This window comes from Ranitomeya variabilis, chromosome 4 (genome assembly GCF_051348905.1).
Source record: "Ranitomeya variabilis isolate aRanVar5 chromosome 4, aRanVar5.hap1, whole genome shotgun sequence".
Classification (NCBI taxonomy): domain Eukaryota; kingdom Metazoa; phylum Chordata; class Amphibia; order Anura; family Dendrobatidae; genus Ranitomeya; species Ranitomeya variabilis.
In genome coordinates this window covers 715,061,557-715,086,933 of record NC_135235.1, presented here as the reverse complement: position 1 = coordinate 715,086,933, position 25,377 = coordinate 715,061,557, and the positions used below count along the sequence as shown (strand labels likewise).

The 25,377-nt window shown below is 47.9% G+C and overlaps 1 protein-coding gene across 2 annotated transcripts in view; it reads right to left on the bottom strand.

Annotated features, from left to right (window-relative positions):
* LOC143766575 (uncharacterized) overlaps window positions 1–16,890 on the bottom strand; it is a 32,928-nt gene extending 16,038 nt beyond the window's left edge. The window contains exons 1-3 of one of the 2 annotated variants that reach the window (XR_013213603.1): window positions 16,774–16,890; window positions 13,912–14,014; window positions 13,719–13,813 (exon numbers count right to left, since the gene is read on the bottom strand). The gene's annotated coding sequence lies outside the window, so the exon portion shown is untranslated. Of the gene's footprint in view, window positions 1–13,718; window positions 13,814–13,911; window positions 14,015–16,773 lie in introns of those variants that run through there. The other variant, XM_077254350.1, reaches the window with a different exon arrangement.
* Window positions 16,891–25,377: the final 8,487 nt, after the last annotated feature.

Here is a 25,377-nt window from a genome sequence, read left to right as displayed (position 1 = left end):
GGCTCTGCATTATAAACTGTAGTGAAAAACTTGGGGGTTCAAAGTTCTCACAACACATCTAGATAAGTTCCTTTGGGGGTCTAGTTTCCAATATGGGGTCACTTGTGGGGGGTTTCTACTGTTTAGGTACATGAGGGGCTCTGCAAACGCAACGTGACGCCTGCAGACCATGCCATCAAAACGGCGCTCCTTCCCTTCCGAGCTCTGCCATGAGCCCAACAGTAGTTTACCCCACACATGGGGTATCAGCGTACTCAGGACAAATTGTACAACTTTTGGGGTCCAATTTCTGCTGTTACCCTTGGTAAAATAAAACAAATTGGATCTGAAGTAAATTTTGTGTGAAAAAGTGAAATGTTCATTTTTTTTTTTTTTTTTTTTTAAACATTCCAAATATTCCTGTGAAACACCTGAAGGGTTAATAAACTTCTTGAATGTGGTTTTGAGCATCTTGAGGAGTGCAGTTTTTTAGAATGGTGTCATGGATCGCCCCCAGGTGTAGGGCAGTGGCGTACTCGGTACCGGGTCCCTCTGTCTCGGTTCTGGGGATGTCACAGTGGCCCGACCCGGTCCGTGGCCCTGCTAAGGAGCGACCAATTAAAGGTATAGTTTGTCAAGTGTTTGTGACGCCACCTGTGGTATTCGGTCAGGGTGACCGATGCTGCTAGGGGTCCGCTGGGGTGATGGAATGGCAGCTAGATGTTATACCTTCCCACAGGTGAAGTATGTCCCCAGGGCTTCCCTTGATGAGTAAGGTGGTAATGGTGGGTGTTGTAAGGCACGACGAGGACACAAAGGTTGCAGTCTCTTTACCTTTTACTGAAGACTTCAGCGTCCACAGTCCAGAGTACCGTTCACAGGGCTGGCTGAGTCTGGCCGGTCCGAAGGCACATCCAGAGTTCCCTTTGCAGGTGGAAATCAGTAGCCTTCCTACTAGCACCTGTGTGTTGTAGTACCTCCCTGCTGAGCACCACGGGATAGTCCTCACAACTGTCGTGTATATTTCTGTTTCTCTCTCTCCCCGTCCCCCAGATGGTATGGATAGGACGACCCGTATGATGGGGTAGGCCTGGAGCTATTTTATAGGGACCCTAGTGACGCCCCTCTCCCACAATTTGCCTCCGTTGTCTTCATTAGGTTAAAGGTTGGGCAGCCAACTTGGAGTTAACTGTCCTGCCATTGTTTGAAGTAATGCGTAGAGCCAATTCCTCCCTCGGTGTTCCGGCCACCGGCTACGCGCCTCAGAAGGATGTTGCCGATCTTAAGGCAGGAATCCTCCTGGTATTAACTCCTTGTGCTGTGATCTCGTTTTTCACTTCTCCACAATATACTTCGCTTCTTGTCCTTTGTTAGGATGCTGCCGCAATGAGGTGCAGGCGCAGCTCCGTAACGTTCTATCTCTTGCTATGTCTCTGTGAGGATCCCACCTGACAGGGACCTCTGTCTGCAGCTCAGATGTTCCTCCTTCTCTCCCTGTCTGCCTGACAGGTCTTCTCTGGGTCTCACCCAGGCAGCTTCTCTCTAACTTCCTATCCAACCCCCAGTTTTACCCGAGTGTAAGGAGTGGCCTAATAGATAGAACCCTTTGCTCCCCCTGGTGGTTGGAGTGTGAAGTGTAGTGTGTGACTGTGATACCTGGTCAGGTGATCTCCTTTAGTACCATCAGACGTAATATCACTCCCCCTGATGGAAGAGCGACATTACTGCAACGACCAGGACTCTGGGGCGCTGCATGTCACACTTGGGTATTTTCTATTATATCGATCCCTCAAAGTGACTTCAAATGTAATATGGTCCCTAAAAAAAAAAATGGTGTTGTAAAAATGAGAAATTGCTGGTCAACCCTTATAACTCCCTAACAAAACAAAAAAAAATTTTGGTTCCAAAATTGTGCTGATGTAAAGTAGACATGTGGGAAATGTTACTTATTTTGTGTGTGACATATCTCTGTGATTTAAGGGCATGAAAATTCAAAGTTGGAAAAAAAATTTCCACAGATAATTGAAGCGTTCCAGAGTAATAACCTCATAAATGAACAGTGGTCAGAATTGGAAAAATTGGCCCGGTCATTAACATGCAAACCACCCTTGGGGTTAAGGGGTGAATGCCCTGGGATCGTGCAATATTTATGCAGGCTATGATATTTATATATGACATTGGCTATCTGTTTAGTTCCTACTCAGACAGTATAACTATTTGCCCTATATGAGGAAGCGGAACTATATTGATCATTTATTAGTTTGAGCTCACTTGTATGTTAATTTTGCATAGTAAACTGTTGTCTAACATATCATTGCCATCATTGTTAGACTTCACTCCTTCAGTGCCCCTCATATGGAAATGATCTTATGGTCTTAGGGTTAGGAGGGACAGCCGTATGGAGCGGGGGCACCAACAAAATCGTAAATATCATATAGGGTGCCAACCTCCGCTGATAGGCAGCAGATAGATAAGGGTAAGGCCCCTTCAATTCATTTTGGCCCCTCCCCAAGTCTATATTATGTTTTACAACTCCCTTTATCTTGGGTACGTGAAAATCTAAATATATTTTCACTCACGTGGTTTACTACCCCACATTAAAATTTTGGCAGTAATAATAAAAAAGTAAGATCAATCCCCCCCACTATAATTGTGGTATACTGTCCAAACAAACTCATTTCATTATCTCTCCTATTTCTTTCCCCATCCCACAGGGCTGGATAGGGGTAGGAGGGACAGTCGATGGGGAGCGGGGGTGCCATTGTGCAACTGTAGGATGCCAACCTCCGCTGGTAGGTAGGAACAGTTCAGTTTAGTGGGTACAGGCGCCTCCTGTTATCTTTTAAATGGTGGTAGTGGTCCTTAATATCACCTTACTGCGTTAAGACGTAATTAAAAGGTACCGTAATTTTTTTTTAACTACAGTTTTTACACAGTGAATTTTTTTCTGTGAGCACAACCCCCATCTTTGGACATTGGTCACTCAGATCATCTTCATGGAGTCGGTTTATAGCCGTTTGTGCAGACACATGCACATTTGTGGCCTGCTGGAGGTCATTTCGCAGGGCTCCTCCTGTTCCTCCTTGCACAAAGGCTGAGCCCCTTCCACATCTCCTGGTGTACTGGCCTGTCTCCTGCTAGCGCCTCCAGCCTCTGGACACTACGCTGAGACACAGCAAAACTTCTTGCCACAGCTCACATTGATGTGCAATCCTGGATGAGCTGCACTACCTGAGCCACTTATGTGGGTTGTAGAGTTCGTCTCTTGCTACCATGAATGTGAAAGCACAACAAACATTCAAAAGAGACGAAAACATCAGCCAGATAGCATTGGTACAGAGATGTGGTCTGTGGTCCCCACCTGCAGAACTACTCTTTTATTGAGTGTCTTGATAATTGCAAATAATGTCCAGCTGTTGTCTATTCTATTTGCACAACAGCATGTGAAATTGGTTGTCAAACAGTGTTGCTTCCCAAGTGGACAGTTTGATTTCACAGAAGTTTGATTTACTTGTAGTTATAGTCTGTTGTTTAAGTGTTCCCTTTATTTTTTTGAGCAGTGTATTTTAGGCCGCAGACAACAAGCAGTTTCTTCCTCGGAGTCATTAGCTGAATACGTTGCTTATAGACTCCTCTTCCATAACACTAATTCTCGTCTCATTTACCAAAACTGGAATCGGCATTAGCAATACTGCAGGAGATATTCATTACGTGACAGGAGAAATAACTACTTCTTGATGAGAATGACATCATCTTCTACTACGGCTCTAGAAACATATTTGTCCAGAGTCCGTCACTGACCCCATCACCACCAGCCGTCTATATGAATGATTCCCGATTCCCCGCACTGTAATCTTCTAGCACATTAGATCACATGTCTGAGTCACACACAGAAGTTTGAGGCTTTTATAAAAAGTGTCATGCTGCTGCAGTGCAGTATAACGCAACCTCCACCAGAGGGAGCTTGAGAGGGAAGTGAGACTGCGTACACAGAGAAGCACTGCAGAGCAGCAGCATAGGCACCACCAAGTGCCGAGAGAGTGGTCCAACAAGCCGAGTCAAAAAACAACAATAGGCAGAAGTACTAAAGAGATCAGCAATACACGTGGTCAGGAACAAGCCAGGAGTTTCAGCAACGGTCAGAAGCGGATAAGACAGGAGGCAGAAGAGAGTCTGAATACAAGCCAGGTCAGAAACCAGAGTATCAAAACCGAAACGCTGGAAAAAGGGCAGACAGAGGGAGTCAGCAGACATGGGGCAAGTCAGGGATCACAGCAGGACAAACCAAGAGCTACCAGTCAGGTTCACACGCCGAAGGCAGAACTATAGCTGACACCGCCAGCAGGATGCATGGGAGCTAAATAGCAAACCTCAACCCAGAATGAGGCAGAGCAAAGTTAACTTGACATGATCCCGCCGGAAAAAGGGCAGACCGGATTAAACCCTGGCACGGATCATGACAAAAAGCTTTTTTGTTTGCACAAACACAGCGGACAGAAATTATCTGATCCCAAAGTCTCCATGTACAGTGTTTTATGGGATTTATTTCTGGCCTTAGGCTTTCCTATATTACAGGGGAAAAAAAAAAAACAGATACTAAAAATTATTTTTTTTGACACGCTAAACATTTGTTTTACTCTTTTGGGCCCCAGAACATAGATTTACACTGCAGGGATTGCACAGGGGCAGCTACAACGAAGCCCTGGTAGTTTAACCACTTGCTGCTGCCAAAATCAAACATGGCATCTGTTACAGAACCCCCCAGCACCAAGAATATGTTATGCAGTATATATTATGTATAATAGGTTCCATGTGAAATGCATCAGTCCACAGGCTGCGCTCCTGGACAAGATATTTTCCTTCTGACCTCCCCCACCTTCACCTTTGTAATTACAACAGTAAATATTGGCAGGCTCCGGCCCCCTGCAGCTATTGTAATGTTTGTCTGGCTTGTTTTTCTATTGGCCGGCCCTGTGTATCTGTGTTATATATTCTGTGTGCTGTAAATAAAGTGTGTTCTTAGACTGGAAACATGTGCAGAAGCAGTCAGCTTTTATATGCTCTCATGTAATCAAGAAATTCCTGCCAGCGTCCTTCATTCAGACTCTAGCCAAAGCAGAGTGGACCTCCTGACCCACGGGGTGGTACTGAAAGAGATGCTACAGCACAGTAGACCCCGTTACACTGGTGGCAGCCAGCGGGATGTGAGACCCCTTCTACAGGAGGAAAGGAATGAATGGAAGACAACTACCAGAAGTTAAAGAGGACTACATTAAAAGACCTGGTGGAAGCTCGAGGGTTAATCGCCAGCAACAAAACAAAAGCGGAGTTGATAGCAGCCATCATGGAACACAACAGTGCAGCGCCCCCCAATGGGAACGTAGAGGAGACTGAATTCCAGAGGGAGGTAAAGAACAGACTGGCGTTCTATGGCCCAAACCCGGCAGTAGAGGTCATACGAGAAGTGATGGCTGATGTGCGTACTGATCTGAAGGAAGAGAAGGCAGAGCGGACCAAAGTGGAGCTGGCCAAGATGGAGATGGCAGAGCGGACCAAAGTGGAGCTGGCCAAGATGGAGATGGCAGAGCGGAGAGAGGAGAGTCAGCGAGCAAGGGGAGCTCTGGCCTCCGCTCAGGTACCTTCAACAGTAAGCCACAAAAAGATCCAGTATAATGCCTTCCGACTGTTGGGGGAGGCAGAAGAAGACATTGATGGCTTTCTGCAGGACTTTGAGCGGCAGTGTGCCCTTCATCAAGTGAAGCCGGAGGAACGGGTTCAGATTCTGGCCAGCAAGCTGACAGGCCGGGCAGCGGACGCCTATCGCACGGTACCTGATGAGGACTGTATGGACTATGAGCGGATCAAAGAAGTGATCTTGGCCCGGTATGCGCTGACACCAGAGGCATACCGCCAAAAGTTCCGTGGACTTATAAAACGAGTAACCGATACCCACGCTGAATGGGCCTGTAAATTACGGCGGTCACTGCTACAGTGGGTACAAGGGAGCCAAGCAACCACTAAGGAGGATGTCCTCCAGCTCTTCTTGTTAGAACGATTCTTTAATGGACTAACCCCCGAGAAACAGGAATGGCTTCGGGACAGGCGGCCGATGACTCTTGAGGAAGCCGCTCGTCTGGCCGATGAACATCATGACGCCAGGAGGCCTCAGTTGTCCGGATCAAAGATGGTCACTAGGGGTCCTCCCATGGGTCTGGAGGGCCCCAAACCACAAAAGATTGTAGGGGGACCAGCTAAAAACCTGGCCTACCACAGTTCCCCTGGGGCGCGATGCCACACCTGCCGTCAGCTGGGCCACCTGCAAAGACAATGTCCCAACCGGACTCAGCATACGCAGTGGCCAAAGGTGGGAACAGCTACCTTCCGCCGGCGAAGCTAACCAGACATTGGGGGCTACAACTAACCAAGGGATGGAAGAGATGGAGGAAGTGCTGCATGAAGTAGATCCTGTGCAGGCAGCCCGGGCAGATAATCGACAACAGCATCGACAGGTCGTGTGGGTTAATGGGAAACGCATGCAGGGACTAAGATTCCGGAGCAACTTTGACCCTTGTGAAGCCTCATCTCGTCCGGGACCAAGAGAAGACGGACCGGACAGTGACAGTCCGTGTAGCAGGGGGAGCCATACATCGACTGCCAACTGCCAGGATTCACCTGAACTGGGGAGTGGGGGATGGCCTTGTGGAGGTCGGCTTGATGGAGGATTTGCCTGCAGACGTTTTGCTGGGAAATGACTTGGGGCCCATGTTGTCTGCCTTCTCGGTTGCCCCTCTGGCTGAGACATATCCTGTGACCACCCGGAGACAAGCTCGAGCTGCGGAGGCGGAATCACACTCAGAGGAGGCCCAGGTAAGACATCCCAGCCCTACACGTATTCCCATAGCCAGACACATTTCTTGGGCCACCCCAGATGAATTTAAGAGGGAGTTACTTGAGGATCCTTCATTGGAGGGATATCGTGGGAAGGCACAAGAGGGGAGAGGGGTATTGGAAGGGGAGCAGTTTGTATGGAAGCAGGGACTCCTCTACCTGATCACAGAGCAGCACCACACAGGGACGAGCCCCACTATAAAACGACAGCTGGTAGTTCCCAAGAAGTATAGGCAGGAGTTACTGCGAATCTCTCATGACATACCATTGGCTGGGCACTTCGGCGTCAGTCGCACCAGGCATCGTCTGACACAAAACTTCTTTTGGCCGGGGGTAACCTATGACGTTCGTCAGTACTGCCAGACCTGTGACAGTTGCCAGCGCATTGGCAAGAGGGGAGATCGATGCAAGGCCAAATTACGCCCCCTCCCCATTGTGGAGGAATCATTTAGCCGAGTAGCGGTCGATCTGATAGGGCCGTTTGCCAAACCCAGTCCGTCAGGGAAAAGGTATATATTGACAGTGGTAGATTATGCCACACGGTATCCAGAGGCGGTTGCGTTACCTAACATACTGGCAGAGACGGTGGCGGCTGCCTTGCTCCAGGTTTTCTCACGGGTTGGATTTCCCCGGGAGATTATCTCGGACCAGGGTACCCAGTTTACAGCAGAGGTGACCAATCAACTGTGGAAGCTGTGCGGCATAAAGTCCATTAGAAGCGCCCCGTACCACCCGCAAACCAATGGGTTGTGTGAACGCTTTAACGGGACGTTAAAACAACTCATTGGGACTTTTACCAGGACCTACAGGGACTGGGAGAAATTCTTGCCTCACCTCCTGTTTGCCTATCGAGAGGTGCCCCAAGAATCCACGGGGTTCTCCCCATTCGAACTGGTATACGGGAGACGGGTAAGGGGACCCCTAGATTTAGTGCTAGAACACTGGGAAGGGGAGGGCATCATAGAAGGGGTACCGATTGTACCCTATGTGCTGGAATTCCGGGACCGCCTACAGGAGCTGACCCAGGCTGTACGTGGAAACATGCAGGTGGCCCAGCGGCGCCAGAGCGTATGGTATGATCGGAGGGCCAGAGAGCGCACCTTGGAAATAGGGCAGAAGGTCCTGGTGTTAGAGCCCACTAGACAGAACAAGTTCCAAGCTGCATGGCAGGGGCCCTACCAGGTAGTGGGGAAAATAGCCGACACCACCTATAATGTCGCTGATTGTGACGACCCCAGGGTTATCCGCATGTTCCACGTGAATATGCTGAAGCCCTACCGGGAGCGCCCTGAAGAGGTAGTGGCCATCTGTGCACCTGAAGCAGAGGATTTAGCCGGACTTCCTTTGCCTGATGTCTTAGGGGAGAGGACTCAGTCTAAAACATGGGACCAGGTACACTGGGGTGAAGCCTTAGGTCCCCGGGAGAGACAGCAGGCGGAGGAGTTGTTGAGGCAGCGACAGAGGATGTTTTTGGGGAAACCCGGGTACACTCACCTGGCACAACACAAGGTTGAGACCCAGGATCAGACCCCCCTGCGACAACCCCCCTTCCGCGTCCCTGAGTCTGTACGAGAAGGGATGCGACAAGAGATACAAGAGATGTTGCGTTTAGGGGTCATTGAAGAGTCAGATAGTCCCTGGGCATCCCCCGTAGTGTTAGTGCCAAAGAAGGATGGGACTACACGGTTTTGTGTAGACTATCAAAAGCTCAATGAGAAGACAGTGACGGATGCGTATCCCATGCCGCGTGTGGATGACTTGTTAGACCGGCTGGCAGGGGCAAAGTATTTGACCACCATTGATCTATGCAAAGGCTACTGGCAGATTCCCCTTAGTCCTGATGCTATTCCCAAGTCGGCATTTGTCACACCGTTTGGCTTATTCCAGTTTCTAGTTATGCCATTCGGGATGAAGACTGCCCCGGCGACCTTCCAGAGGCTGGCTGACCGGCTTCTGGATGGTCTCCAGGACTATGCATGTGCCTACCTGGATGACATCGCCATCTACAGCGCGACATGGGAAGAGCATCTAAATCACCTAGAGACAGTATTAGACAGGATTCACAAAAGAATCACCCTGAACCCAAACAAGTGTCACGTGGGCAAAGCAGAGGTTCAGTATTTAGGGCATTGGGTGGGAAGTGGGAAACAGAGACCAGAACCAGCCAAGATTGAGGCCATAGCCAAATGGCCCACCCCACGCACTAAAACCCAGGTCATGGCGTTTCTAGAGACAGCGGGGTATTACAGGAAATTCGTTCCCAATTACAGCAGCGTAGCCAAGCCCCTCACTGATCTGACCCGTAAGAACCAACCCCGCCAGGTAACCTGGACCCCAGAGTGTGAGGAAGCCTTCCGCCAGCTAAAGGACGCCCTCACCAATACCCCTGTATTGGCCGCACCCGATCCAACTAAACGTTTCCTTGTCCACACGGACGCTTCTATGTTTGGATTGGGGGCAGTACTGAGCCAAGTCGGGCCGGACGGCCAAGAACACCCGGTAGCTTACCTGAGTCGGAAACTACTGCCCCGGGAAGTGAGCTATGCGGCCATCGAGAAGGAGTGCCTGGCAATAGTATGGGCACTCAAAAAATTACAGCCATATTTGTATGGACGACAGTTTTCCCTCCTAACGGACCATAATCCCCTAGTCTGGCTTAATCGGGTCTCCGGAGACAACGCCAGATTACTGCGGTGGAGTTTAGCCGTACAACCTCTGGACTTCACCATCCACTACAGACCCGGCAAACAAAACGGTAACGCCGATGGACTAAGTCGACAAACGGAACTGGTACCATCCCCATAAACTTCGGTCATCCCCAAACCGATCCTTTAAGGATCAGACTGTGTATGCCGATCGCGTCGCTGAAAAGGGAAGCCGTGTTACAGAACCCCCCAGCACCAAGAATATGTTATGCAGTATATATTATGTATAATAAGTTCCATGTGAAATGCATCAGTCCACAGGCTGCGCTCCTGGACAAGATATTTTCCTTCTAACCTCCCCCACCTTCACCTTTGTAATTACAACAGTAAATATTGGCAGGCTCCGGCCCCCTGCAGCTATTGTAATGTTTGTCTGGCTTGTTTTTCTATTGGCCGGCCCTGTGTATCTGTGTTATATATTCTGTGTGCTGTAAATAAAGTGTGTTCTTAAGGTACCTTCACACGAAGCGACGCTGCAGCGATAGCGACAACGATGCCGATCGCTGCAGCGTCGCTGTTTGGTCGCTGGAGAGCTGTCACACAGACCGCTCTCCAGCGACCAACGATGCCGAGGTCCCCGGGTAACCAGGGTAAACATCGGGTTACTAAGCGCAGGGCCGCGCTTAGTAACCCGATGTTTACCCTGGTTACCAGCGTAAAAGTAAAAAAAACAAACAGTACATACTCACCTGCGCGTCCCCCAGCGTCTGCTTCCTGACACTGACTGAGCTCCGGCCCTAACAGCACAGCGGTGACGTCACCGCTGTGCTTTCACTTTAACTTTAGGGCCGGCGCTCAGTAAGTAGACGCTGGGGGACGCGCAGGTGAGTATGTACTGTTTGTTTTTTTTACTTTTACGCTGGTAACCAGGGTAAACATCGGGTTACTAAGCGCGGCCCTGCGCTTGGTAACCCGATGTTTACCCTGGTTACCAGTGTAAAACATCGCTGGTATCGTTGCTTTTGCTTTCAAACACAACGATACACGGCGATCGGACGACCAAATAAAGTTCTGGACTTTATTCAGCGACCAGCGACATCACAGCAGGATCCTGATCGCTGCAACATCACGGATCGCTAGCGATATCGTTTCAAAGTCGTTTCGTGTGAAGGTACCTTTAGACTGGAAACATGTGCAGAAGCAGTCAGCTTTTATATGCTCTCATGTAATCAAGAAATTCCTGCCAGCGTCCTTCATTCAGACTCTAGCCAAAGCAGAGTGGACCTCCTGACCCACGGGGTGGTACTGAAAGAGATACTACAGCACAGTAGACCCCGTTACAGCATCTAAGAAGATGTGACGGAGTTTGGCTGAATGCCCTCCGACCCAAAGTACTCGATAGTATGGGGCGGCCTAGTTACTACGATACTTACATGCCTAATAATGGTGTCTGGGCCTGAAATGTATGACGGTCTATTAGGCCGGGCCAGAGGCAGCATCCAATAAGACAACCCCTTATTGATTAATAGGTTTGGCCCCGATTATAATAATAAACCCTATACTCAACTCCCGTGCTGGAACCGTTTGCATTATTTAAATGTACCTGTAAATTCTAAATGTACCTGCATTGTTTGCTGAATTAAACAATAAAATACCTGTAGTAAAACACCCGTTAAAAGTTCCCTCAATAATACAATACACGTTTGCGGCGGTGGCGCTCAAAGAGACAAAGAAAACCCAGATATTGTGCAAAGAAAGTAAACATTTATTTAACCAAAAAATAACTGTTTAGGATCGGGGTCTATCTGAGGGTGAGATGTGGTGGACCTTGGGGGTGTGGAGCTGAGGATTGGGTGGTAGTTGATGAAGGCGTTACAGGGGAAGGGGCAACAAATTAAAGGATTGAATCATGGATGGAACTGGACACATTGGGAGTAGACAACACAGTGTAATCATAGGAATGGATAGATAAACTGGAAGGGACAGACACAAGGGAAGGTAGTGACACATTTGAGAACAAAGACACATTGGTAGGTGAGGGTGCAGGTGGTGGGTCCAATTTTAGCAGGGTTTTTTTGACTCCGGGTCTTCGTCCTGGTGGAAATGTTATTAGTTTTGGACCTTTGCTTTCTTGGCCAAGTGGGAGAGGTGGCCTCTGTAGCAGTCTTTCGGTGTGGTGCTGGACTGGGCAGCGTGGTGGATGCTGCTGACTGCAGGGGTAACATAGAAACATAATTATTAAGGTTGAAGGAAGATTTTAAGCCCATCTAGTTCAAACCATAGCCTAACCTAACATGCCCTAACATGTTGATCCAGAGGAAGGGGAAAAAACCCATGTGGCAAAGAGTAAGCTCCACATTGGGTACAAAAATGTCTTCCCGACTCCACATACGGCAATCAGACTAGTTTCCTGGATCAACGCCCTATCAAGGAATCTAGTGTATATACCCTGTAACATTATACTTTTCAAGAAAGGTATCCAGTCCCCTCTTAAATTTAAGTAACGAATCACTCATTACAACATCATATGGCAGAGAGTTCCATAGTCTCACTGCTCTTACAGTAAAGAACCCGCATCCGTAATTATGCTTAAACCTTCTTTCCTCCAGACGTAGAGGCTGCCCCCTTGTCCCTGTCTCAGGTCTACAAGTAAAAAGGTCATCAGAAAGGTCTTTGTACTGTCCCCTCATATATTTATACATTAAAATAAGATCACCCGTTAGACTTCATTTTTCCAAACTAAATAACCCCAAGTGTAATAACCTATCTTGGTATTGCAGACCCCCCAGTCATCTAATAACTGAACTTGGTAGCATGGTGGGTGCTGAACTTGGGAGCGTCGTAGATGCTGCTGGCCGCAGGGATGATGAAGTTGGCAGCGTGGTGGCTCTGTGAACTGGAGGCGGTGGAGGATAGTTCGTCACTCTGGGAGTTTGAAAGTAGATGTTCGGCTGCTGGTAATATCTTCTGGCCTGTTGATTGTAACTTTGTGACTGCTGCAGCTGCAGCAATGCTTGGCTGTAAGCAGCCTGGCAGGCCTGCATGACGTTGATCTGGAATTGAGGCGTAAAGTTTTCTGACACTTCCCGCTATATTGAAGAAAAAAAAAAAAAAAAAATGTCACGCCGGTCTCTCAAGGTCGGCTTCAAGGCGATCAAGGCGTTTGCCGACATCCTGTATAAGTGTGTTCACATGGGTAAATCCACTCTTCAGTCTGTCACCAAGCACCTTAATCCCATCCTGGAAGACCGAGCTTAAGTGCATAAACTCGGGCATGAGTGACCTCTCCCAGGCCTTCTGCTGCTGATGAGAAGACCCAACAAAAGCAGCGGCAGAGGGCTGGGAGAGGGGAAAACCGGATGGATCGGCGGCTGCCTCTTCCTCAGCCTGTTAGGCCTGACGGGTTGCTACATCGCTGGTGGATGATTGGGATTGTGCTTGTTCATTGGCCGGTCGATGAGGGTCCGCTCCAACAGAGAACAATCCAGGATGTGTGGTGAAAAAAAAAACAAAAACCAAAAAACACATTAGTAAAACACCAAAAAAATGTTAAATAGTAAGACAAAACAAAAGATACTCACATTCGGGTAGCAAGCGCAGGCATCAGAAAAGCAAGGTTCCGATGGTATTTGTATTTGCTGAGTATCCTTTGAGCAGCACCACTTTTAACCTGGTTTTCCTGTCTCATGTCCTTGTTGAAGAGATCCTTCCTCGAGCGCCAACACACTCTTATTCTCTTCACTGTGGTGGGGAAAAAAAAGGAAAAAATTAATTGTAAAACAATGCACCTACATTTACAGTTTCACTGATGCATCACACCACATTCAAATACTTACCAAAATCATTTCTGATACGTGGCGTGGCACGGTCCCGATCATGCAGCAGCGATCTGGCCACTTCTTCCCAGAGTCGTCGAATCACAGCAATGTCGGAGTGCTGACGAGCACGGATGTACCACAAGGTGAATTAGTTGCTCGTTTTCAATGTCCAGTTTGGCTTCGTCCCGTTGTGGAACCTATAGATCCAATAAAACAAAATAATTTTAAGGAAAACTGAAACAAAAATCAATTACAACTCTGATGAAAAGAATACTTACACCACGTATTTGCTCATGAGACACATGAGCCCGAGGTACCTTTAAAGAAATTACACGATTTAACACAGCTAAAGTATCGCCAGTCAATACATACCAATCAGTATAGCAAATGTGATTACATAATCGGTGTCATGTCCACCCCGGGAAGCAGTCACCTCTTCACTTGAAAACATGGTTGAAGAGCAGGCAGCAGTCAAGTGGAGCACTACGGAAAAAAAAATAAAACAAAATTTAAACTTGTTAAGAGCCAAACACAATGTTAGCCCCCCCCCCCCCCCAAAAAAAAAGGACACCAATACTTACATTACAGGCAGTAGTCCAACAGCACAGCAGTCAGCACAGGACAGGGACAGGTGGCAGCACCAGGACAGATGCCAGCACCAGAGACAGCAGCACCAGGAGACAACTATTGAAAAAATAGGAGAATAGGAGTCTTCATATATTAAAAATATTATTTATTAGTACCAAAAACATGATAAAAAAATATAAAATAAATAAGTACAATATCAATATTACATTCACATGGATAAGAATTTGATCCTAAAGGTGACATTATTAAGTGGCCGCCAACCTGGACACATGATGCAGCACTGAAGATGATGTCCAAATGAACAGTATATATAGCCATTAAATTTAACTGTAAGGAAAATCGTAAGCACATACCCCACATATAGTGGGACAAAGGTAACATCGTAATTCAAGTCAGGTCATATGGCTAATCTAGACTGAAAAGAGATCACATGTCTCACAATACAGCGCTGTTCAGAGAAATGTAAAAAAACATAGAATAAATATAGAGTTAATTACCCATAATAGTATCTCCGATTCAGTCCAGTCCAGGGGGCGACCACTGACCCCGACGCGTGTTTTGCGAGCCTGACTGTCCCTTCCTCAATTGGGGGATATAGATCAGGAGATAACTAGTCTTGTGCTTCTGTCCAGAGTCTTGTGCTTCCGTCCAGAGTCTTAAGAGTAATGGACTACCTGTCTCCACACCCCCTTTTATACATCAGTGATTTTGCAGGTGGGAACAGTTTCCTGGACATGATTAGTGTGAAGTACGCATTGCGTTTCGAACGCACACGTACGCATGTCCTTCCGTACCAATGCGTTCCCATAGACTGTAATGGGGTTTTTTTTTTTACGCAATAATCTGCAATCGTCCATATGCGGATGATTGCGCAATATTTGTCGCCTCCAAAAAGGCAACATGTTGCGTTCACCGCGCCCTGCTGCACACCGCGAAACTACGCATGCGTACTCAAAAGCATGTAAACGCATGTCCTTGTGTACACCATGTTAAATATATGTACGCATGACATGCGGATCTATGCGGATGAAATGCTGCGCGCACAGACGCAAATGTGAAGCCAGCCTAAGAGCATCATACTGTGGAGAGGGGAGCTGAACAGGGGGGAGACTCGGGACATTATTAAATGTTAAGTGGGCACTTATTGTTATAGGGGCACTCTGGTTATTGTGAGTGTCAGAGGGGCACACAGGGAACATTATTACTTTCTACGTGAGAAGAGGGCATTACTATATTCTAAAGGTTTGTTTTACCATCTAGAGCAGGGGTGGGCAATTAATTTCCCGGGAGGGGGGGGCACATGAGAGACTGACCATTGTGAAGGGCCGAACCAATAGGCCGAAATTAATTCTGCTCAATATGAATACTGATATATTATAATTATATTATTGATAGTTTTATTAATATTCATTGTATAACTTAATATTGAGCAGAATTAAGCCTTCCCTGTTATGATCCGGTGACCGTGGAGCCGCATGAGAGACTCTCTCAGGAGTAAGTGGTATCTGTACTGACCGCAAACCCTAAGCTGACACCGCAACTAGAAGTAGCCGTGGGGTGTGCCTAACCAGTCCTAGACAACTCGACACAGCCGGAGGACTAAATACCCCTATAGGTAGAAATGGGAGTACTATCTTGCCTCAGAGCAGAAATCCCAAAGGATAGGCAGCCCCCCACAAATATTGACTGTGTGTATAAGAGGAAAGACACACGCAGGCAGAAACACAGAATTTAGCAAAAGAAGCACTTCTAGCTAAATAGAAAGGATAGGACAGAATTCTAAGTGGTCAGTATTAAAATCCTAAAAATATCCACAGCAGAAAATACAAATATTCTACATCTAACTAAAGACATAGCAATTATATCTGCAACTCCTGAGAATCCAGCATGACTGAAAAATCCAAAGAAAATGTCTAAGCTGGACAAAAACACAATGAATTGCACTGAATTGCAAAGCACGCTGCATGTGTGCACAGAGACAAAAAAAACCAAACACTTATCTTAGCTGAATTGGCAGCAGAGCATGAGGAACCAGAAAGAGATGCAATCCCTCCAAGAACAATGGACAACTGGCCAGGAGAAATGGATCCTGCAAACCTAAATACCTAGTAGAGCTGCAATCAGCAGAAACACCTGCTCTGGATTACAACCCCAAGACAACTGCACTACCATTAACAACCACCGGAGGGAGCCCAAGAGCAGAATTCACAACACTTCCCCAAATGCGGCATGAGCCCCACACGGCCTCCCTATATACACTGCATGTCGTGTGTGCAGCACCATGTCACACCCCCATGTGTGCAGCACCATGTCACACCCCTATAGCCTTTCCATGCCCACCCAAACAACCCATACACGAGGAAAAAATAGCACACAAAAAAACCAGATACTCACCTCGGTCCCGTTCCCTGGCGCTCTACTTCTCTGGAAATGTGAGAAGTGAAATGTGTCTGGTGTAATCTCTGCAGATGAGTCCTGGCTGGAGAAGTTGTCGCGTCGGTCTGGGCCAGATGGAAAAGACGTCAGCTGTTCACCTGCAGAGCTGCACTCCACATAGAGAATAATGGAGCCTCCAGCACCGACCTCCACCCACAGAGCCGCACTCCACATAGAGAATAATGGAGCCTCCAGCAAAGACCTCCACCCGCACTACTCAGAGAATAATGGAGCCTCCAGCACCGACCTCCACCCGCAGAGCCGCTCTCCACATAGAGAATAATGGGGCCTCCAGCACCTGTCATGTAGGATGCTGTTCAGACCAGGTCGTCCAACAGACAGCGGTAATTCCACTTTTGACCACTACTTACTCATTGGCGTCTGCTAGATTTTCTCTAGCTGTTCCGGGGTTAATTTACCTGATCCTCGGATTGGAAGTTGGGCCATTTCCATGGCCTTTAAATAGTTCTCCTGATCATTGGGCGTCGCCGATTATAGCTTCTGTCTTGCGTTGTTATCTCGGTCTGGAGTGGAGAGCTGGTGGTTGGAGATTCGTTGCTGGTGGTGTATATTCCTTCGTCTTATTTACTCCTTCCTATATTTGTGTTTATTTTGCCCTGCACATTTAGTGTGTAATCCTGAGTGTCTGTGGCGTGGTGTATATTTTCCTTTATCCTTGTCTGTGCTAACTGTGGGTATTTAAGTATTACCTCTTCACTGGGTGGTGGGTGGAGGTTTCAGCCTAGGGCTGAGCTCAGGAGTTAGGGTGAGGTTCGAGGCCTGAACATGCACACCATCAGTGTAAACTTCAGGTAGAGGGTCAGTCAGGATTTCCCTAGTTTTATGGAAATTGCAGGAGCCCGGGTTACATAGTTACATAGTTATTAAGGTTGAAGGAAGACTGTAAGTCCATCTAGTTCAACCCATAGCCTAACCTAACATGCCCTAACATGTTGATCCAGGGGAAGGCAAAAAAACCCCATGTGGCAAAGAGTAACTCCACCATGGGGAAAAAAATTCCTTCCCGACTCCACATACGGCAATCAGACTAGTTCCCTGGATCAACGCCTTATCAAGGAATCTAGTGTATATACCCTGTAACATTATACTTTTCCAGAAAGGTATCCAGTCCCCTCTTAAATTTAATTAATGAATCACTCATTACAACATCATACGGCAGAGAGTTCCATAGTCTCAATGCTCTTACTGTAAAGAATCCGCGTCTGTTATTATGCTTAAACCTTCTTTCCTCCAGACGTAGAGGATGCCCCCTTGTCCCTGTCTCAGGTCTATGATTAAAAAGATCATCAGAAAGGTCTTTGTACTGTCCCCTCATATATTTATACATTAAAATAAGATCACCCCTTAGTCTTCGTTTTTCCAAACTAAATAGCCCCAAGTGTAATAACCTATCTTGGTATTGCAGACCCCCCAGTCCTCTAATAACCTTGGTCGCTCTTCTCTGCACCCGCTCCAGTTCAGCTATGTCTTTCTTATACACCGGAGACCAGAAATGTGCACAGTATTCTAAGTGTGGTTGAACTAGTGACTTGTATAGAGGTAAAATTATGTTCTCCTCATGAGCATCTATGCTTCTTTTAATACATCCCATTATTTTATTTGCCTTTGTAGCAGCTGCCTGACACTGGCCACTGAATATGAGTTTGTCATCCACCCATACACCCAGGTCTTTTTCATTGACGGTTTTGCCCAGAGTTTTAGAATTAAGCACATAGTTATACATCTTATTACTTCTACCCAAGTGCATGACCTTACATTTATCCCCATTAAAGCTCATTTGCCATTTATCAGCCCAAGCTTCTAGTTTACATAAATCATCCTGTAATATAAAATTGTCCTCCCCTGTATTGATTACCCTGCAGAGTTTAGTGTCATCTGCAAATATTGAAATTCTACTCTGAATGCCCCCTACAAGGTCATTAATAAATATGTTAAAAAGAAGAGGGCCCAATACTGACCCCTGTGGTACCCCACTGCTAACCGTGACCCAGTCCGAGTGTGCTCCATTAATAACCACCCTTTGTTTCCTATCCCTGAGCCAGCTCTCAACCCACTTACACATATTTTCCCCTATCCCCATTACTCTCATTTTATGTAACAACCTTTTGTGTGGCACCGTATCAAAAGCTTTGGAAAAGTCCATATATACTACGTCCACTGGGTTCCCTTGGTCCAGTCCGGAACTTACCTCTTCATAGAAGCTGATCAAATTAGTCTGACATGAACGGTCCCTAGTAAACCCGTGCTGATACTGGTTCATGAGGTTATTCCTCTTCAGATACTCCAGCATAGCATCCCTTAGAATGCCCTCCAGGATTTTACCCACAGTAGAGGTTAAGCTTACTGGCCTATAATTACCGAGTTCAGTTTTTGCCCCTTTTTTGAATATTGGCACCACATTTGCTATACGCCAGTCCTGTGGTACAGACCCTGTTATTATGGAGTCTTTAAAGATTAAAAATAATGGTCTATCAATGACTGTACTTAGTTCCTGCAGTACTCGGGGGTGTATCCCATCCGGGCCCGGAGATTTGTCAATTTTAGTTATTTTTAGACGCCACTGTACTTCCTGCTGGGTTAAGCAGGCGACATTTAATGGGGAATTTTTATCACTAGTCATTTTGTCTGCCATGGGATTTTCTTTTGTAAATACTGATGAAAAAAAGTCATTTAGCATATTGGCTTTTACCTCATCCTCATCCACCATTTCACCCAGACTATTTTTAAGGGGGCCAACACTGTCATTTTTTAGTTTCTTACTATTTATATAGTTAAAGAATATTTTGGGATTATTTTTACTCTCTCTGGCAATGAGTCTCTCTGTCTCAATCTTTGCTGCCTTGATTTGCTTTTTACAGAATGTATTTAATTTTCTGTATTTATTTAATGCCTCCTCACTACCTACTTCCAGGTTATTAGCTCTCGCTCACCTAGTCTCTCCCTGACATTATAATCGGCCCAACAACAACAAAGAAAAAAAAAAAAAAGGGGTTTCTTTTTTTTTTTTTTTGTTGTCATGGATCCCATGACTTCCATAACCCGCCAGTTGGAGGCGCTGTCCCTACAGGTCACTGAGTTGAGGGGGGCAGTGCAGCAACAGGGACTAGCAGTGTCCAATGTGCAAGCTGGAGCGACAGGAAGAGTTACTGAGCCTAAATTTCCATTGCTTGAAAAATTTGCTGGGGAACGCAGTAAATTTGTTTCTTTTCGTGAAGCTTGCAAACTATATTTCCGTATGCGCCCGATATCTTCGAGGCTCAGCGTGTGGACCTGGTGTTGTCATTGTTAAGTGGGGATCCCCAAGCATGGGCGTTTTCTTTGCCATCTGATCCTGCGGCATTTGTCTCTGGAGAGTTTTTTTTCTTCTCTTGGGAAAATCTACGATGAACCTGACAGAATGGCTCTGGCAGAATCTAAGATATGCTCTATTCGCCAGGGGGAGCGAGTTGCAGAGGATTACTGTTCTGAATTTCGACGCTGGGCGATCGAAAAGCCCTTCTGATGTACGAGACTCCTACTTCTCTAGATTCCGCTATGAGTCTGGTTGTCCGCATTGATTGCCGTTTGCGTCAGGGGGAGCATGAGACACCGCCTATGGGAGAGGGTTTAGTTCACGTGAGGTTGCTGCAGGTGAGCCCACGGAGCCTATGCAAATCGCAGGGGTGTCACATGTCAAGCATCGAGCCCCTGAGCTCAGGAAGCAGGGAGCCTGTTTTTACTGTGGTAAAACTGGTCATTTTATTAACATCTGTCCTCTGCTGTCTAAGAAAAACGCAACGGCGGAAAACATCTGGGCTCAGAGGGTGTGGAGGAGACCAGTCTGAGCTTATGTATATCCTCCATGGTGGTTTCTCAGTGCATGCTCCCTGCTAAGGTTTTTGTTGCTGGCAGTGAGCTGCCAATTACTGTTTTTGTGGATAGTGGTTCAGCCACAAATCTCATTGATGAGGGGTTTGCACGCACAGCAGGTTTTAGGATTGAAAAACTGTCTCATCCTATCCGCGTGGTCACCATCAATGCTGCTCCTCTCTCTCAGGGGGAGATTACTAAATTTGTGGCTGAGGTGAAACTCCACATTGGAGTTCTACATTCTGAGCGGGTTACATGTAAGGTGCTCAGGAATCTTCCTGCTCAGGTGGTTTTGGGTTTTCCTTGGTTGTCTATGCACAACCCGGTAATTGACTGGAAAACTCAGGACATAATTCGGTGGAGCAAGTTCTGCCAGGAGAATTGCCTGGCCACATGTGTGGCTGCGGTGACTTCAAGCGTTCCGGAGTCACTTCAGGATTTTGTGGATGTGTTCTCTGAGAAGGGTTGTTCAGAGTTGTCGCCACATCGTCCTTATGACTGTTCTATCAGGTTTAAACCAGGGGCCAAATTACCTAAAGCAAGGATGTTTAACATCTCCGGTCCGGAGAGACAAGCGTTAAAAGATCACATTGCGGAAAGCTTGAGCAAAGGGCACATCAGGCCGTCATCCTCGCCGGTGGCAGCAGGGTTCTTCTTTGTGAAGAAGAAAGATGGCGGATTACGCCCGTCTTTGGATTTCAGGGAGTTGAACCAGATTACGGTTCGTGATCCATACCCTAATGCCTCTGATACCAGATTTGTTCAACCAGGTGGCAGGTGCTAAGTGGTTCACCAATCTTGACCTCAGGGGGGCGTACAACCTCATAAGAGTCCGTCAAGGTGATGAGTGGAAGACGGCTTTTAATACCCGAGGGTCATTTTGAAAATTTGGTGATGCTGTTTGGGTTGACTAACGCACCTGCAGTGTTCCAACATTTCATCAATGATGTGTTCTCGCATGTTTTGGGGAAATTCGTTATCGTGTACCTAGATGACATTCTCATATATTCTTGCGACCGTGAGGCTCATTTAGATCATGTCAGGCAGGTTTTACAGCTTCTCAGAGAGAATAAGCTGTATGCTAAACTTGAGAAATGTGTATTTTCTGTTCAAGAGTTGCCTTTCTTGGGTTATATTGTGTCTGCTTCTGGTTTTAAAATGGACGCCGCTAAGGTACAGGCGGTGCTGCATTGGGAACGTCCTGATAACCTGAAAGCACTTCAGCGGTTCCTTGGGTTTTCTAACTACTATAGGAAATCTATCAAGGATTTTTCCATCATTGCTAAACCGCTAACTGACATGACTAAAAAGGGTACCAATTTCTCTGTTTGGCCTGAGGCTGCTGTGCGCGCATTTGAATTTCTTAAGAACAGTTTTGTTTCAGCCCCCATTCTTGTGCAGCCAGACGTATCTAAACCATTTGTTGTGGAAGTCGATGCGTCTGAGGTTGGTGTGGGGGCGGTACTATCTCAAGGCTCATCTTTGAGTGGTTTACGTCCGTGCGCCTATTTCTCCAAGAAACTGTCATCCGCCGAACGTAACTACGATATCGGCAACAGGGATTTGTTGGCAATTAAGTTGGCCTTTGAGGAATGGCGACCCTTCTTGGAGGGGTCGGTCCATCAGGTAACTTATTACCGATCATAAGAATCTGCTGTATTTGGAGTCAGCCAAGCGTCTGTCCCCCAGGCAGGCTCGCTGGGCATTGTTTTTCACGCGGTTCAATTTTGTGGTCGCTTACAGACCGGGGTCTAAAAACACTAAGGTGGATGCTCTGTCCAGGTGTTTTCCGGGGGCAGAACCTCGGGAGGATCCAGTACCCATCCTCCAAAAGGGTGTTGTGGTTTCGGCTCTCACTACCGAGGTTGAGATTGCCGAGGCTCAGGAGGAGGTACCATCTGAGCTTCCCGTCAACAAATCTTTTGTTCCGCTTCATCTCCGCCTAAAGGTTTTGGCGGAGCATCATGATGCCATCCTGGCTGGTCACCCAGGGGTTAGAGGTACCTTGGAGTTGGTGTCACGTCGGTTTTGGTGGCCCAAGATCCGACAGGACGTGGTCTCATACGTGTCAGCTTGTACCACTTGCGCTAGGGCTAAGACGCCCCGCTCCCGTCCTGTTGGCACACTACTTCCTCTTGAGGTACCTAGTAAGCCATGGACGGAAATCTCCATGGATTTCATTACTGATTTGCCCTCATCAGCTGGAAACACGGTCATCTTGGTGATTGTTGATCGTTTTTCTAAAATGTCGCACTTTGTGTCTTTGCCTGCGTTGCCTAACGCTAAGACTCTGGCTCAGGTATTTGTGCAGGAGGTGGTCAGACTTCATGGGGTTCCGTCTGACATCGTGTCTGATAGGGGGTCTCAGTTTGTGGCAAAATTTTGGAGAGCGTTTTGCTCACGGCTGGGGATCAAGTTGTCTCATTCTTCGGCGTTTCATCCTCAGTCAAATGGTCAGACTGAGAGTATGAACCAAAATTTGGAACAGTACTTACGCTGCTTTGTCTCTGATAACCAGGAGGAGTGGTCTACCTTTCTTCCTTTGGCTGAGTTTGCCATCAATAATCACCGCCAGGAGTCATCTGGGGAGTCTCCGTTTTTTTGTGTTTACGGGCTACATCCTCAATTTTGTACCTTGAGTCAGAGGGGCTCTTCCGGCGTTCCGGAGGAGGACCAGTTAGGAACACAATTGTCATCAGTCTGGAGGAGAGTTAAACAGCGCCTGTTGAGTGTGGGTGCTAGGTACAAACGTGTGGCTGACAGTAGGCGTGTGCCAGGTCCGGACCTGAGTGTGGATGACTGGGTGTGGTTATCCACAAAAAAACATAAGACTCAAAATACCATCCCTTAAATTGGGTCCACGGTTTATTGGTCCATTTAGGGTCACCGCCGTCATTAACCCAGTTGCGTACCGATTGGAGCTCCCTACGGTGTATAAGATACACAACGTGTTCCACAGGTCTCTTCTAAAGAAGGTGGTGGGTTCTGTGGACGTGGCGCCTATGCCACCTCAAGTCTTGGTGGATGGTAATTTGGAGTTTTAAGTCTCCAAGGTGGTTGACTCTCGTGTAGTGCGTCACACTTTACAGTACTTGGTACACTGGCGTGGTTATGGGCCTGAGGAGAGGTCCTGGGTACCAGCCTCGGACGTTCATGCTGACCGGCTGGTCAGGTTGTTTCACCGCCGTCATCCGGACAAGCCGGGTCCTATAAGCCGTGAGGGCCCTGGGGTCCCTCGTAGAAGGCGGGGTACTGTCATGTCGGACGCTGTTCAGACCAGGTCGTGCGACAGACAGCGGTAATTCCACTTTTGACCACTACTTACTCATTGGCGTCTGCTAGATTTTCTCTAGCTGTTACGGGGTTAATTTACCTGATCCTCGGATTGGAAGTTGGGCCATTTCCATGGCCTTTAAATAGTTCTCCTGATCATTGGGCGTCGCCGATTATAGCTTCTGTCTTGCGTTGTTATCTCTGTCTGGAGTGGAGAGCTGGTGGTTGGAGATTCGTTGCTGGTGGTGTATATTCCTTCGTCTTATTTACTCCTTCCTATATTTGTGTTTATTTTGCCCTGCACATTTATAGTGTAATCCTGAGTGTCTGCGGCGTGGTGTATATTTTCCTTTATCCTTGTCTGTGCTAACTGTGGGTATTGGAGTATTACCTCTTCACTGGGTGGTGGGCGGAGGTTTCAGCCTAGGGCTGAGCTCAGGAGTTAGGGTGAGGTTCGAGGCCTGAACATGCACACCAACAGTGTAAACTTCAGGTAGAGGGTCAGTCAGGATTTCCCTAGTTTTAGGGAAATTGCAGGAGCCCGGGTTATTAGCTCTCGCTCACCTAGCCTCTCCCTGACAGCACCTACCTCAACCCACAGAGCCGCACTCCACATAGAGAATAATGGAGCCCCCAGCACCGACCTCCACCCGCAGAGCCACACTCCACATAGAGAATAATGGAGCCTCCAGCAAAGACCTCCACCCGCACTACACAGAGAATAATGGAGCCTCCAGCACCGACCTCCACCCGCATAGCCGCTCTCCTATAGAGAATAATGGGGCCTCCAGCACCGACCTCCACCCGCATAGCCGCTCTCCTATAGAGAATAATGGAGCCTCCAGCACCGACCTCCACCCGCAGAGCCGCTCTCCTATAGAGAATAATGGAGCCTCCAGCACCGACCTCCACCTGCAGAGCCGCACTCCACATAGAGAATAATGGAGCCTCCAGCACCGACCTCCACCCGCAGAGCCGCACTCCACATAGAGAATAATGGAGCCTCCAGCACCGACCTCCACCCACAGAGCCCCACTCCACATAGAGAATAATGGAGCCTCCAGCACCGACCTCCACCCGCAGAGCCGCACTCCACATACAGAATAATGGGGCCTCCAGCACTGACCTCCACCCGCAGAGCTGCACTCCACATAGAGAATAATGGAACCTCCAGCACCGACCTCCACCCGCAGAGCCGCACTCCACATAGAGAATAATGGAGCCTCCAGCACCGACCTCCACCTGCAGAGCCGCACTCCACATAGAGAATAATGGAGCCTCCGGCACCGACCTCCACCCACAGAGCCGCACTCCACATAGAGAATAATGGAGCCTCCAGCACCGACCTCCACCCGCAGAGCCGCACTCCACATAGAGAATAATGGAGCCTCCAGCACCGACCTCCACCCGCAGAGCCGCACTCCACATAGAGAATAATGGGGCCTCCAGCACCGACCTCCACCCGCAGAGCCGCACTCCACATGGAGAATAATGGAGCCTCCAGCACCGACCTCCACCCGCAGAGCCGCACTCCACATAGAGAATAATGGAGCCTCCAGCACCGACCTCCACCCGCAGAGCCGCACTCCACATGGAGAATAATGGAGCCTCCAGCACCGACCTCCACCCGCAGAGCCGCACTCCACATAGAGAATAATGGAACCTCCAGCACCGACCTCCACCCACAGAGCCGCACTCCACATAGAGAATAATGGGGCCTCCAGCACCTACCTCCACCCGCAGAGCCGCACTCCACATAGAGAATAATGGAGCCTCCAGCACCGACCTCCACCCACAGAGCCGCACTCCACATAGAGAATAATGGAGCCTCCAGCACCGACCTCCACCCGCAGAGCCGCACTCCACATAGAGAATAATGG